At 42.9% G+C, this 14214-nt stretch overlaps 1 long non-coding RNA gene across 1 annotated transcript in view; it reads left to right on the top strand.

The window, feature by feature from the left end:
* Positions 1 to 14214, top strand: part of LOC117802054 — a 51204-nt gene that overhangs the window by 11692 nt on the left and 25298 nt on the right. Inside the window, exon 2 of the long non-coding RNA XR_004625084.1 lies at positions 12545 to 14210. This is a non-coding gene — a long non-coding RNA (uncharacterized LOC117802054). The remainder of the gene's footprint in view (positions 1 to 12544; positions 14211 to 14214) is intronic.

The raw sequence follows: 14214 nt of genomic DNA, 5'->3' as shown, positions 1-14214 counted from the left end.
GTAAGGAGGGCACATATTGCATGGTGCACTGGGTGTTATATGCAACTAATGAATCATCGAGCTTTACATCGGAAGCCGGCGATTCCTGTATGGTGACTAACATAATATAATAAAAAATTATTCAAAAAAAAAAGAAAATGAGAATATCACTCCAGACCAATAAATAAATAAATAAATAAATAAATAAATAAATAATAAAATTTATAATACATTAGAGATAATTTTATGGTGTTCCTAAGACTTGATCAGAGGAATTCTTTCCTCTGTAGTATGACTAGAAGCAAATGGTCTCCCGAGGTAAGAAAAAGCAGTTGAGCCAGTACTGATCAGATCCTCCTCTTCTGGCTGAGGTTTCAAAGAAACTGATCTAGTGAGACGTTGATTGATGTAGGAACAGGGGGTGGGGCAGGAACATGATGAGAGGCTAAGGCAGGGCTCCGCTTGTTCATGGGACAATGGGGACACAGGTGGCCCCCTCATGGCTTCACTTGGTGAATCAGCAGCCTAAAAAATGGGGAAATATAGAAGCCATCTAATTACAGTTCAGGGAGTCGTGACTATCACCTCCATCTTTGACGCAGGAGGGGAGAAATGCTCAGATCACAAATGCGTCCTCCAACCCAGGGTCTAGAATGGGTGAATAAAAGAATGGACAGTTGGTAAAAACTTCCATCTTTTCTCTTTCCGTACATGGTATCCAATTATTTTTTTGACCTTTGAAAAAATTTTTTGAAGTGCCTATTGTTGAGATTACTCAATGGTACTAAGCCATGAAGGGAGGCTGGAGGATCCAGACAAGCTGGTCTTCAGATCCTCGAGCTAGTAATAAAGCCATTTTGCTTTACAAATTGGGATGTACACCAAAGCCACTCTGTTTTTTTGCTCTCTAATGACTAGAAATGTATAATAAGCTCCCCATCTGAAAAAAAGCACATCTCAATATGATGCCTGTGATTAATAGTGATAATGGTGATGATGTGGCTTGAGGAAAATAAAAAAAAAATAGAACCTGTTAAATTTTAGATTTATGAAGTACTGGGATCCCTTGTTTAAGCCCTTAGCAACTTGACAGATACCCTGCTGTATATATGGGCTATGTCATAGATCTCTGTCTAATGAGCATTCAAGGGAATCATTAATCTAAGCCTGGGAATGTCTACAAAGGCTGATTCTCACCACTCTGAGAAATGTTCAGGGCCTTTGGGGTCAAATTTCATATTGAGATAAAATAAAATTGTCGTCATTCGGTTTTCTGCAGTAGCTGTGTTCTGGCTATTGTTAAGAAGGCTGTCGTTTAGGACATTGGCCAGCACATGTTGGGGTACACGAAGGAGGTGGTCAATATGTTCTCATTTGCCATTGTAGTTCTCTTTTGAGTGAAAGGAAGGAAATTGTTTTGAAATTGATGGCATGTGTGGGAGTTCCTGGTATAATATACCCTCTGAAAGTTTTCCTGACCGGTTGCAACTGTTTAGTTTTGTTCACTAAGGATTTCTGAGAAGTTACAGTGAAGAGATAGACATAATCTAACATTATACTTGTATAACATGTTGCTTTATAGTTTAAACATGTATTATTTTATTGGATCTAATTCTGAAAACAATCCTATGAAATAGTTGTTTTTAACTCCATTTTATAGATGAGGAAATCAGGGAGATGAAGGGGTTAACCGAAGCATCAAAATAAGAACCTCTTTTTTTTTTTTTTTTTTTACTTCTTATCTTGTGCTCTTTCTGCCTCACTGCTATTAAGAGACCTTGGCTGTAGTTCAGGAGGAGGAGACATTCCTTGGCTGGGTGGCCCTAAGTAAATCACTTTGCTTCAGTGGTCTTGGTTTCCTAAGCTATGGAATCAGGTAATCAATACCTGTTTCAACAACCTTAGATCCACAGAAGTCGCCAAGGAAAGGCTAAGGTAGGAAAAGCAGTAGTGTCCCTTTTTCCTTGCTAGAAAGGTACAAAGTATAGAGCCTTCCTGTGACTGGTTTTCTTCGATCTCTGCCATCTTTTTGTAAAGTTCCCCATAATTCTCTAGTGCTTTTAGCACTCCCCGATCTTGACCCCGTGGAAGAGTGGAATAGACCTTGGACTCTTAGTTTGGGATTTTTGCTGTGTATATCGAATCTGTCTTCCTCTTTTCTTCTGGGCTTATTTCTGCATTTTGGATCTACCCCTGAACTCATTTCCCTGCGACATGACCTCATTCTTCAGTGAGAGCCCTGGCCTTTACTCAACCCCAAGGGTCTGTCTGGACACTTGATTCTAGACTCCAGCAGTATGATCTGTTCTTTCCCTACTATTTTCTCACTATTCTGGTCCTGACAGACACCTAGTTCATGTAGCCAATTATTGGGAGCTCAGCATTGGTGTTTACAAACTTCAGACTTTCTTCTTAGTTGATAAGTACAAAGAACTCTCTCTCTCTCTAAAATGGTTCTTCCCATTTGAAGAAGACCCGGGAGTGTCTAGCATAAGTGTTATCAGTTAGAAGCCATTATGTCCTATCTGAAGCGCTGGGTCTATCCACTGTCTCCAGCTGTCCTGGCATGCAGTGAGAACACGTGCAACAAGTGCCTTCCTTTCCCAGACTCGGGGACAGGGCAGTCTGCACAGCAGTGCCACAGATGGCAAGGGAGGTCCAGTGATGTGATTGTGGGGAAATTGATTTGTAAACATTCCAGTGAGAATGGCTTCCCTTCTGAATGGCTATTTTGGAACCTGTTTGTGTGAAACAAGAACGTGTTCCATTAAATGTCATCTTGATTCACGGAGTGATCTCTAGTCCACCAAACTACTTACAAGCAAATTAGGTGACTAAGTGGCTTCTAGAAAGGAGGCAGGTTTGAGCCTAGACATTGCTATTTTTCCATGTGTAGAAAGAAATCTTAAAGAAGTTCTGTTGGTGACTTTACAATTAAAATCTGACTTTTCTTGGTGGAAAAAAAAAAAGCATATCTCTTGTTGATATACCCTCAAGAAATGTTAACAATGTACCCACACAGCAATGCAGACTGAAGAAACATGGACACCTGCCCCTTCTTAGAGCTCTTCTTGTTTGTAAGAGCCTGAGAACCTGCCGGCTGTCCGGAGGGGTGGGTCTGGAGAATTAGATACTCTCCTGGCCACTTACCCTGCCTGAGCAGGAACATTCTGGGAATATACAGACCTGGGTTCTAGGGCTGGCCTTCTGAAAGTGGGTGAGTCCCTAATTCTTTTGCAGCCTCAATGTCCTCATCTGTAAAATGACAGATGAGAAACAATGGAACAGAAGATATTTATGGTTTCTTCCTGCTCTAAACTTTTTTTTTTTTTAAAGATTTTATTTATTGGGGCGCCTGGGTGGCACAGCAGTTAAGCGTCTGCCTTCGGCTCAGGGCGTGATCCCGGTGTTATGGGATCGAGCCCCACATCGGGCTCCTCTGCTGTGAGCCTGCTTCTTCCTCTCCCACTCCCCCTGCTTGTGTTCCCTCTCTCGCTGGCTGTCTCTGTCTCTGTCAAATAAATAAATAAAATCTTTAAAAAAAAAAAAACTTCCAAAAGTATATCTTTTAAAGATTTTATTTATTTATTTGACAGGGATAGAGACAGCCAGCGAGAGAGGGAACACAAGCAGGGGGAGTGGGAGAGGAAGAAGCAGGCTCCCAGTGGAGGAGCCCGATGTGGGGCTCGATCCAATAACGCCGGAATCACGCCCTGAGCCGAAAGCAGACGCTTAACCGCTGTGCCACCCAGGCGCCCCCCTGCTCTAAACTTTGACAGTTTTCTGTGTTTCCTTCCCTTCTTTTCAGGAAAGTATAACTTTCCTGCATTCAGAGGTCAGTGTTCTATCTCTCACCGCTCTCTGCCAAGGGAGTTGGGCAGTTTCTCTCCACAGAGGCACCCGCTAAGTAAACACATGGTTGGCCAAATCCACCTGGCATCAGATAATTTTGGATATAAAAATGTAGCTTCTCTGGGTCCTAAAAAGGGAGCTATTAAGACCAACCACATAGCTTTAATTAACTGCTTTGTGCTTGGTACCTTAAAAAAAAAAAAAAAAAGAGCCCAACCATACAGCTTGAGAAGGACTCACTCAGGCTGCTACAGATCCCATTCTAACTAGATTTGCTGAATATTTAATTAAATTATTTCACTAATTACGGATGTCTGACATTTCACCTCCAAGTGAACTGTAGAAGATTGAGTGGAGTCCAAGTTTGTTCTTTCTCATCTCTAAGGAATTATTATGTGTCCTTCAGCCAAGAGAGGCTGACCACACTTATTTCACCCTGCCTTCTGCTTGTTTGGATGACTCCCTCATTGTTCCCAGTGATCTCTTGGAGTGAACCAGCTCTGCGGGGTCTCTGTTCCTCTCAAGCACGTGGCAGGGACTTGCAGACTCCTGCTGGCAGGTACGGTTGCCACCGTGGTCTCTAGGGCTCCTGGTTGTTGTAAGCTACCCTTATCTACCTCCCCTGCCACCTGTTTTGCTGATTCTCTTGTTGTCTGCACACTGGGTGCACCAGCCCACCCCCCAGTACTTCTGTAGAGCCTTCTCCCAACTCCCTTCCTTGCTCCCTTCCTCTCTCCATCCCTCTCTCACTACCCCCTCTTTCTCCTACCCCACCCCTTCCTCTGTCTTTTGCTTGCTTACAGCCACACCCAGATTGCAAGACGGCAGACACTTCTTCCGGGGTAGACACGATCATTGTTGATTTCTGCGCCACGACAGAGTTTTTCCTCCCCCTTTAGAAAAGCAAAAGCTGATCTCAGAAAGACCAGCACAGCAGTGGTACTGTTCTCTTTGGCATAACTCTGATGACAAGATCAAAGCCATCCAAGTCACTCTTGTGGTCAAGAGTCAGGACAAGAAACAGAGGGCACACTTGAAGGAGTAATTGAAGGGCAGTTAGTCCCTAGCCTACTTGTAGAGGTGTGAACAGTGCTACGGATGCTAATAAAGGATGCTGACCTTGAGGAACTAGAAGCAGTGGGAAGCCACTACCACCTTAGCTCCCAGGGGCAAAGTGGAGACGAGAACTGAAACCACAGGTGGGGTCACCTGACGGGAGTTGTGGCTGTAGGGAGGCAGTAGGGAAGTAAATACCCCAACTCCCTCTTCCTCCACTCTCTGATAGCCCGCTGGCAGCTCTCCCTTCATGGCTGAACCCATCAGGAAGCCAGAAGGCAAGGAGGTCCAGAGATGCATCTTGGAAGCTGGCCTCCTGGGGATAAAAGAGGTTGGAAAATAGGCCTGGGGTGCAAACAGGGACCATCTAGTATAGTCACTTCTGTTTTTAAAACTTTGCTTCTCATTTCATTTACTTAGATATTTGATACTTTACCGTATCCAACATTTCTGAAAACCAACCAGTAAGAAGATTAAAGAGGACCCTATTTCTCTCTCTCTCTCTCTTTTTTTAAAATCTGGCATGGCTTCTGCAAAATCATGTATTCAGTAGTCTTATATTTAAAGAACACTTTTCTGGAGAAACCGAGAAAAGAGAAGTGTATATCTATCACCAAAGTTTTAAGCAAATTTCTACCCGAGATCCAGCAATTGCACTACTAGGCATTTACTCAAAGGATACAAAAATGCGGATTCGAAGGGGTGCATGCACCCTGATGTTTATAGCAACATTATCAACAATAGCCAAACTATGGAGAGAGGCCAAATGTCCATTGACTTATGAAGTGATACACACACACACACACACACACACACACACACACACACACACACAGTGGAATATTATTCAGCCACCAAAAAGAATGAAATCTTGCCATTTGCAACGATGTGGCTGGAGCTAGAGTGTATTATGCTAAGTGAAATAGATCAGTCAGAGAAAGATAAACACCATATGATCTCACTCATATGTGGGATTTAAAAAAGGAAACAGATGAGCAAATGGGAAGGGGGGAAAGAAAAAAAGGAGCGAGGGAAACAAGCCATAAGTGACTTAATGACAGAAGACAGACTGAGGGTTGATGGAGGGAGGTGAGTGGGGGATGGGCTAGCTGGGGGATGGGGATTAAGGAGGACACTTGTTGTGAGGAGCACTGGGTGTTGTAAGCAAGTGAAGAATCACTGAATTCTACTCCAGAAACCAGTAGTGCACTGTATGGTAACTAACAAAATTTAAATGAACAAAATAAAATAAAAAATAAATTTCTACCTGTGTACTGAGAGTACTCTATTAACAATGATTTATTATGCCTACTACACTGGTTGATTGGAATTAGATTTTCTAAAATGGCTTGAGCTTCTTGGAGAAACGTTTCTTCTTGAACGCAAAGTCCCATGTGTGCAATGAAATAATGACATGCAGTATCTATAATTTCAGAACATATGCCTGTTGTTACAATTATACCTCTCAGACACTCCTATCCCGGGATCCTCTCTGGCCAGAAAGGTGCAAAACTGTTAAGCTGAATAAGTATCAGGAATGACTACCCGTCATCAAGGTAAAACAGCCTTGCCTGTGGGGTATTTCTCCCAAATCTTTTCTCTCCTGCTTTCTCCCTCGCTCTCCACACCTCCTAATTCACTCCTCCCTTCCTGTCCTTTCTAGATAGGAAGACAAACTTTTGATAACAAGAGCAGTAGTGTAGAAATGCGAGCATCCTAGATATATGAATCTTACTACTTTTTGGACTAGTTTAAATAAATAAATTTCATTATAACTGGAATAAATTAATTTTCGACTGGCAGAAATTAATTTTCATATTGGTGATTTTGATGGCTTCATAGCACTAGATTTCTTCAATTTTTTTTTTACGAGTTTGTTGTGGTTTACCTTTTCATGTTGTGTTGTTGTTTCACTTTGCTTCCCTCACTCTTCCTTTTTTTCTACGACCTTCTTTATTTGCCTGGTGGTTTCATGTTGGCTTGTGGTTTGGTTCCCAGTCCTCTCACTTCTTTTTTTTTTTATAATAATACTTTTTTTATTATATTATGTTAGTCACCATACAGTACATCCCTGGTTTTTGATGTAAAGTTCGATGATTCATTAATTGTGCATAACACCCAATGCACCATGCAATACGTGCCTTCCTTACTACCCATCACCAGCCTATCCTATTCCCCCACTCCACTCCCCTCTGAAGCCCTCAGTTTGTTTCTCAGACTCCATAGTCTCCCATGCTTCATTCCCCCTTCTGATTACCCCCCCTTTCTTTATCCCTTTCTTCTCCTACCGATCTTCCTAGTTCTTATGTTCCATAGATGAGAGAAACCATATAATTGTCATTCTCTGCTTGACTTATTTCACTTAGCATTATCTCCTCCAGTGCTGTCCATGTTGCAGCAAATGTTGAGAAATCATTCTTTTTGATAGCTGAGTAATATTCCATTGTATATATGGACCACACCTTCTTAATCCAGTCATCTGTTGAAGGGCATCTCGGCTCCTTCCACGATTTAGCTATTGTGGACAATGCTACTATGAACTATTTTAAAACCAATTCTAGTTAAAATGGCATTTTGGGGATCTTATCTCCTATAAATATTGGGAACATTGCAGATGTTCCCAAGCCCTCCAAGTCAAGAGAAGTTTCTAAATCAAAGGGAGTGGGAGGACAAAGGTAGCAGTCTCATAAGCAAGATACAATTGTACATATGCAAGCTGCTTTTAGCAGTGTACTGAGCTGCTGGTTTCACTGTGTCCTTGTCAGCATTTAAAAGCTGTGTGTAATTTCAAGATAAATATGTACAAAGGCATTTCCTTGAAAGTCATTTTAATTTAAGAATAAATCGGGTGTGCAAACTTGAAGGCAGTCTGAAAGTACTTCGATGGTTTGATAGGACCTGGAGAAAACTGATATTCTATAGCCACTTCTTTTTCTCTCCCAAAGAAAGTACAAATATCAGATACTAAAATGTGTTGCATTTCTTTTAGAAATTTTGGAGGGATCTTAAACTCTATGGGCTTACCAAAGTCTACATATTTAAGTTCATGACTTTGCCTTCTGAATTGTGGGAGTCTGAGGTAGGCGGTCTCTGACACCTGGAACTTAAGTAGTTTTTGTTTCTATGATATGTGTTCTGGAGTTCTTTGGAACTTTGAGTCAGGAAAGTAGTTTCACGTTATGATACCAAGAATATATGGCAATGTATACAACTCCTGAGTCTCTTAGAGGGAAGTAATAGATATTTTTATTACTCAGTTGTAAAACATCCCAGCTGTTTGGTCATTGAATGTGATTGTGTTTTCAAAACCCATTATTTCTCAACAGTAGAATGTATCCCGGTTGTTACTTCTGAATAATGACTGAGCTGGTGGTTTTGAGGACCTATAAACCACATTCTCTCTACCTTCCCAAGAACTAAGAACTTGCCAAACTAAGATATATAGATGTGTGTGTGTGTGTGTGTGTGTGTGTGTGTGTGTGTGTGTGTATTTTTTACAGTGTGATATTTGGTTGAAAGACAGGGGTAGTAGAGGAAAAGTGGAAATTTTAAAGACTTTCAAGATCTAGTGGCAAAGGCATGTGACTCAGAATTCTATATCTCATTGACCTAGTGGGATAAATCACTTTTAAGAGAATTCTTTGTGTTTTTGATCAATCATTTTCATTTCTACTCCCTGCCCACTACCATTCTCTTCACCATCTCACACTTACCTCTTTGATTCCGTTTCTCTCTTTAGGTATAACTAGAAAAGTGATGTTCCTATTGCTTTGGTTACAATGATGGCTAATGGAATGCTTTCAGTAAATTCCATTTCTCTGCATCTTCTTTTACGCTGTATCCCAAGGTCTGTTTGCATCTGCTTCTTCTTGTTTGACAAGCCAGAGTGCCTTCTCCCAGTATCTTGTCACATGGAATCTGTTAGGCTCCAGAACCAATGTGCTTTTCTTTTAAAAATATTACAGATGGACTTGGGGGAATGTAAAGAAGGGCCTGAGGGTTTCTGAAAGGAGCGCTGACATAAACAAACACTGTCAAATGAAACTGCACAGGACCGTCTGCATCTGAATCCAAACTCCCCACCCTCACTGGTTTTCTTTGGCTCATCTTGGGTCCCAGACTGTTCCATGGATTCTCTCTCTTCTTGGATTTTTCCTGTGGTGTGATGTCACCTGTAGTGTGACATCCTAATATCCTGCCCTGGATTCTAAAAGGGCATTCTTGACTTCCCACCCAGCCTGCTCAGTGCCTTTGTCTTTGTCTCATTGAGTCTGGACTTAGTAATACAGAACAGCTCAGCCCTGTCCAGCCTACAGTGGGCAATTCTCCTTGGTTCCTGGTCTTCTCTTTACCTTTGATTCTGCCATTCAGAGGAGGTATGGGGAAGCTGTGTGCTGGATCTCTTTTCTATTTTTTTGGAAACATCTCTTTGAGAATTAATCTCTGCTCTGATTTCATAACCAAACTGACACTTCCATGCATACTCTGTTTCACATCTATATCGTTCATTGACTCACGATTCTATATTTTACTGATCTGCTGGCATAAAATTATTTTCTGCGAATTATCTGTGTTATGTTGGTCTTTATAATCACTGATAGCCTCTTAGCCAGCAAATATTCATTATAATCATGTGTATGTGTTTTATCAATTATAACTTTTATTTTCAAGTATCATTAATTCATTTTTACTTCTGACTTTGTAAAGTGCTTATCTTCTGACTTTATCTATGGTCCAACATGTTGCATCCAAGACAAGAAAATCTCAGTTCTCTCCAGAATCCCAGTACCCTGATGTCATGCAGTTTCTGGCAAACCATCTCTGGGAGGTGGATCGAGGAAAGTTCCCCATCTTATCTGAGTGTTGCCCATTGAGGGCTGGGCATTATAGATATAGTCTTTAAGATTTAAGATGGTCACCTATTTGGAACTGGAGAGGATGCCAGATGTTGTGTCTTAGGTGCGAAAACATAGGCTAGGACCATTAGCCCACTCCAAGTGATGGTGTAAGGAATAAGAGGAATCAAGAACACTCTTGTCTGCCGAGTATTGCTTGGGAACATCCTTCCTCATTTCACTTGGACAGGCCACCTGCTGCACACCCGGATATCACCAGATACCCATCAACCATTACTGTCACCTCACAGTGAGTAATATGTATTATTAGTAGGATTGGTTGTTTGATGTCTAGCTTATCCTCCAGACAGAAAGCTCTAGGATACCAGTTCTTTTCCTCATCATTGTATCTCTAGAGCCAAGCACAGTAATTGGGAACATATTAGGAACACAGTGCATATCCACTGAATGATTGAATAATTGAAGGGAAGAAGGAAAGAAGGAGAATGTTTCCTTCTCGGAGTACATGCATCTAATTCCCCACTCCTCTGTCTAACGAGGAGGGATTTCTGCCAAATGTTCTTGGTCTCTTACTCTGGGCCTTATTCCTCCCTGAAGAAGTCAAGTGGATTTCTTTGTTAAGAAGAGACAGTGATTGGCATATGTTCCTTGATCAGCTATAGAGAATGTATCAGAAGTCCTAAGCAAATAGAATCCACTCTCCTCGAGCAGTGCATGGCTGTGATCCTGATTACACATGTTTGCTCTGTGGACTCAATATTTTCCTCCAGCGCACCAGTCCAAGATCTTACTTGAGCACAGGGAATATTAGGAAGTTCCTTGTTATCACATTTCTAAGCCATACCATCCAAAATTAGTTTTATCAGGAGTTAAGATGACATTTTGAGTCTCATCTATCTGGCTCCTTTTTATCTCTCTCTTGATAGGTTTTGAACATGGGCAAGAAACAGGGGTCTCATTTCTTTGGCTGCCTAAAACCCCAGTAGTTCTTATGCATAGAGAGAATCCAGGAAATATCAACATAGATACATCTTGGGTTGAAAAGTTTTGGCTCCAAAGGGGAAAATGAGATTCAAGACTGGAAACAGAATAAAGGATTTGCCTTGGACTCTGAGAGTCAGTGAGCCTTCTGAAATTGTGAGCAAAATGTTCTGTGTAAAGGATCCAGAGGTTTCATCAGAGTCTCAACAAGGTTGCTGAACCTCTATTTTAAGGGGCCTTAGATAGACCTTGAGTTTGTCTTCTGACAACCAGAAATTTGGCCTCACCTTCCCATCCTTCCCCTTGCCTGAAGTGTCTTGCTGGTCCCCTTAACATACCCTTCAGAGCTCAGTTTGAGACCTAGCCCAACTCCCCCCAGAAGCCTGCACTTCCCTCACCTCCCAGCCAGCAGGGATCCCAACCTCCTCTGGCTCTGGTCCCCTCACTGACCGTCTGCTTCTCCTGTTGTCTCAACTGAAGCCTGAGCTCCTGAGAGCAGGGTCAGGTTGTTCAATATTTGCTCTGTGTCACCCAGACTGCCTGGCATATAATAGTCATTTCTAAATTCCACTCTCTTGCCTGCCCTAATGTGAGCCCTGGGAGGCATTCATTAGTATCTTTCAGAGGAAGGGAGACTCTCAGAATAAGTGTTTTCCCTCCAGGCAAAAGCCAGGAAACAGCAGAGCCAGGGTTCAAACTTGGGTCTCTTGGTCCTAGTTCAGGGCTGCTCCTTCTCCCCAGTACAGCTGCCCTTGGCAAGAAGTGCCCCTAACCTCTTACCTAGAGCTCTTCCCAGTAGGTATGTCTTTGTTGGGGAACACTCTAGCATGATGCTGATTTTGAGCCCTCTGGATCTGGCGGTAAGAGAGGGCTGTGTGGACAAGGAGCACTTGACTATCCTGCATAGGACATTGAAGAGAATTTGGAGTTGAGTGTGCCCCCCTCAAAAAAAAAAACACACAAAAAAATGGATGACTACACTTTGCAAAAGATAGGGAGGAATTACATACAAACATGACCAGTGAAACATTCCCTAAGGAGGGCTTGACAAAGGATTTTGAACAGGAAGCTTTCATTTTTCTCTGTGTGATCTCCTACTCTCCCTTCAGCTGGTTAAGAAAAGCCCACTACACACAACTGTCTCAAGGGTCAGGGAAAGGTGGTGATTTGTATTTGAGTCAGTGGAATAGAGGGAAGAGAATCACTGGAGGGGAGGACAGCAGCGGATGACGTACAAGACGGCAATGGGGAAAAGGTGCACAGGGACAAGGAAATGGAATAGAAGGGGCATGAGAAGGTTAGCCCCAGGAATTTGCAAGTGTCTTGGGGAGAGTTTGAACCACCCCAATGTGAGGGCCAGAGAGTAAAGCCAGTTTTATTTAGATCTCCCAAGTCAAAGTGACTTCGACAGACATTTGGATGCCAATAGACCGACAGTAGCCCCCTCTACGTTTTCAGAATGAGGAGCAGTGGGTGGATGATAAAGGAGCATGAGTTTTATGGAAAAAGAAAAAAAAAGGAATCTTTCCATTTTCCAAAGTCCTTCTACATTTTGGAGGAGAGAAGGTGTTAGCTGAAAACTTTCCTGGTGATGACAGTTGAATCACCTGCTGGAGAGCAAACTTGATGGCATTTAAAATGCATGGGTTTTATCTCCAGAGCAGGCACATGGATGCCCTGATGCCTCTTAGCAAACTCCAGGCTTCAGTCTCCTGCGAAGAACCGTTCCTGGGTCTAAGAGATAGGTGACAATGCACATGTTGTAATCTCTAAAACAAAAGCCTATTTTGTTCTAATTTGGCTGTTCATCTGCCTAACAGGAATGGAAAGGGGGCAGGAAGTGAGTAGGTGACAGTTTCCAGCTGCTGATGACCAGCAGAGCCCGTGGAGTGACTGCAGGTGACTCCTCGTCTTTCTCAGCCACCCAGACTCTCGGAACTTAGATCCTGCCACTGCTGACAAGGGCCCAGGGAAGCAAGGAATGGCAGCTCCATTAGTTGCGGTGGGAGTGATTCTCGGTGCTTCTCTGTCCCTTCTTTCCCTGAAGCCGAAGCTTTGGGTCTAGGCCATCTGCACAGTGAGGCATCTAGAACCTCTGAAGGACGCTGCAGTAGAGATCGGACCATTGGCCTAAGTCAAGGACCGGCAAACATGCCTCTTCCCTTGGGCTGACGTCACCAGACCAGCCAGTTAAATTCCCTTCAAAAGGACCAATGCTGCAGCATCCTCCACTGCTGTCTTTACTCCTTGGATGACCAGCTCCCACTGCTCCTTCAAGGCCAGGTGCCATGTCTACGGGCTCCATCTCCCTGAATCCTCATCAACACCGATGACAAGGGCGCTGTCATCCCTCCAACTGTAGGCAGGAGAAAACTGAGACTCAGAAATGTAAGTGACTCGTTTCCCATCTGAGTGGATTGCTCAGGAAAAGAAAAGGAAATTAGCATGAAATTTAGGAGGAAGTATTGAATAAAGACTGCGAGCAACGGCTTTCTGCTCAGACAAATCTGAGCTGGAAGCCTGCCTCTGAGACTTCTGGACTGTGTGAACTTGGGCAAGTCCCTCAGCTGCTCTGAGGCTCACTTTCCCTCCCTACAACGTGAAGATAATCCTACTACCCATTCCAGGCCGCCTGCGTGGCAGCTCACCCGGAATGTTATCCAGTCTTCTTCTTGCTATTAAATGGTGGTTATTTTTTCTCTGCCCACGAATCAGGTAGGCTCATCATATGACTCCCTACAGGGTCAGATGGTCTTTAAGGTAAATCTTTTTAAAGCGTCTCTCAAGATTTCAGCATAAAATTGCTCTGGAAAGGCATTCTTTTTCCAGGTTTGGGAGGTGATGGTAAATGACTAATGGCTGGACCTCAGTCCCGCTAAGTTCCATTTTAATCTCTGTGTTTATCATCGGTGTTGTTACTCAGTAGCACAACTGAGCCTACCTGGACTTTGCAAAAGGAACATGAATAACCCCTTTATCGATGACCTATGGCTGTGTAACCAAACACCTCAAACTTCCTACAAAAATTATTATGGCTTAGGATTTTGTGGTTCCTCTGCTGGTCTCTCCTGGACTTGCTCCTACGGTTGAGGAATGGAATGTCTGGATAGTCCAAGGTGGGAGTTGGTGCTGCTTAGCCTGGGTTCCTCTGTCTTCCTCTATACCACCGTTCATCCTTGGGAGGACTAATCAGCTTCCTCACAGCATGGCCGCCTCAAGGCAGCGTTCCAAGAGGACAAGCGTTCAGGTGTAAGCACCTATCAAGCTTCTGCCTGAGTCATGTTTGCTCATAGCCCATTGGCCAAAGCGAGTAACATGGCCAAGCTCAGCATCACGTGGGAGGTGACGTAGACTTTATCACTTGATGGGTGAAGTGGAGAAGAATTTTGGCCATTTTGAATCCATCACAATTACCAATATAAAATGTTTAAAAAAATGAAGACATCCAAAAGATTTAATAAGAATAAAAAGAATCCAACTCGCAGTGTAA

Source organism: Ailuropoda melanoleuca, chromosome 4 (assembly GCF_002007445.2).
Source record: "Ailuropoda melanoleuca isolate Jingjing chromosome 4, ASM200744v2, whole genome shotgun sequence".
NCBI classification, from domain to species: domain Eukaryota; kingdom Metazoa; phylum Chordata; class Mammalia; order Carnivora; family Ursidae; genus Ailuropoda; species Ailuropoda melanoleuca.
The sequence above is the reverse complement of the archived record's forward strand: the minus strand, read 5'-3'. Positions and strand labels throughout refer to the sequence as shown.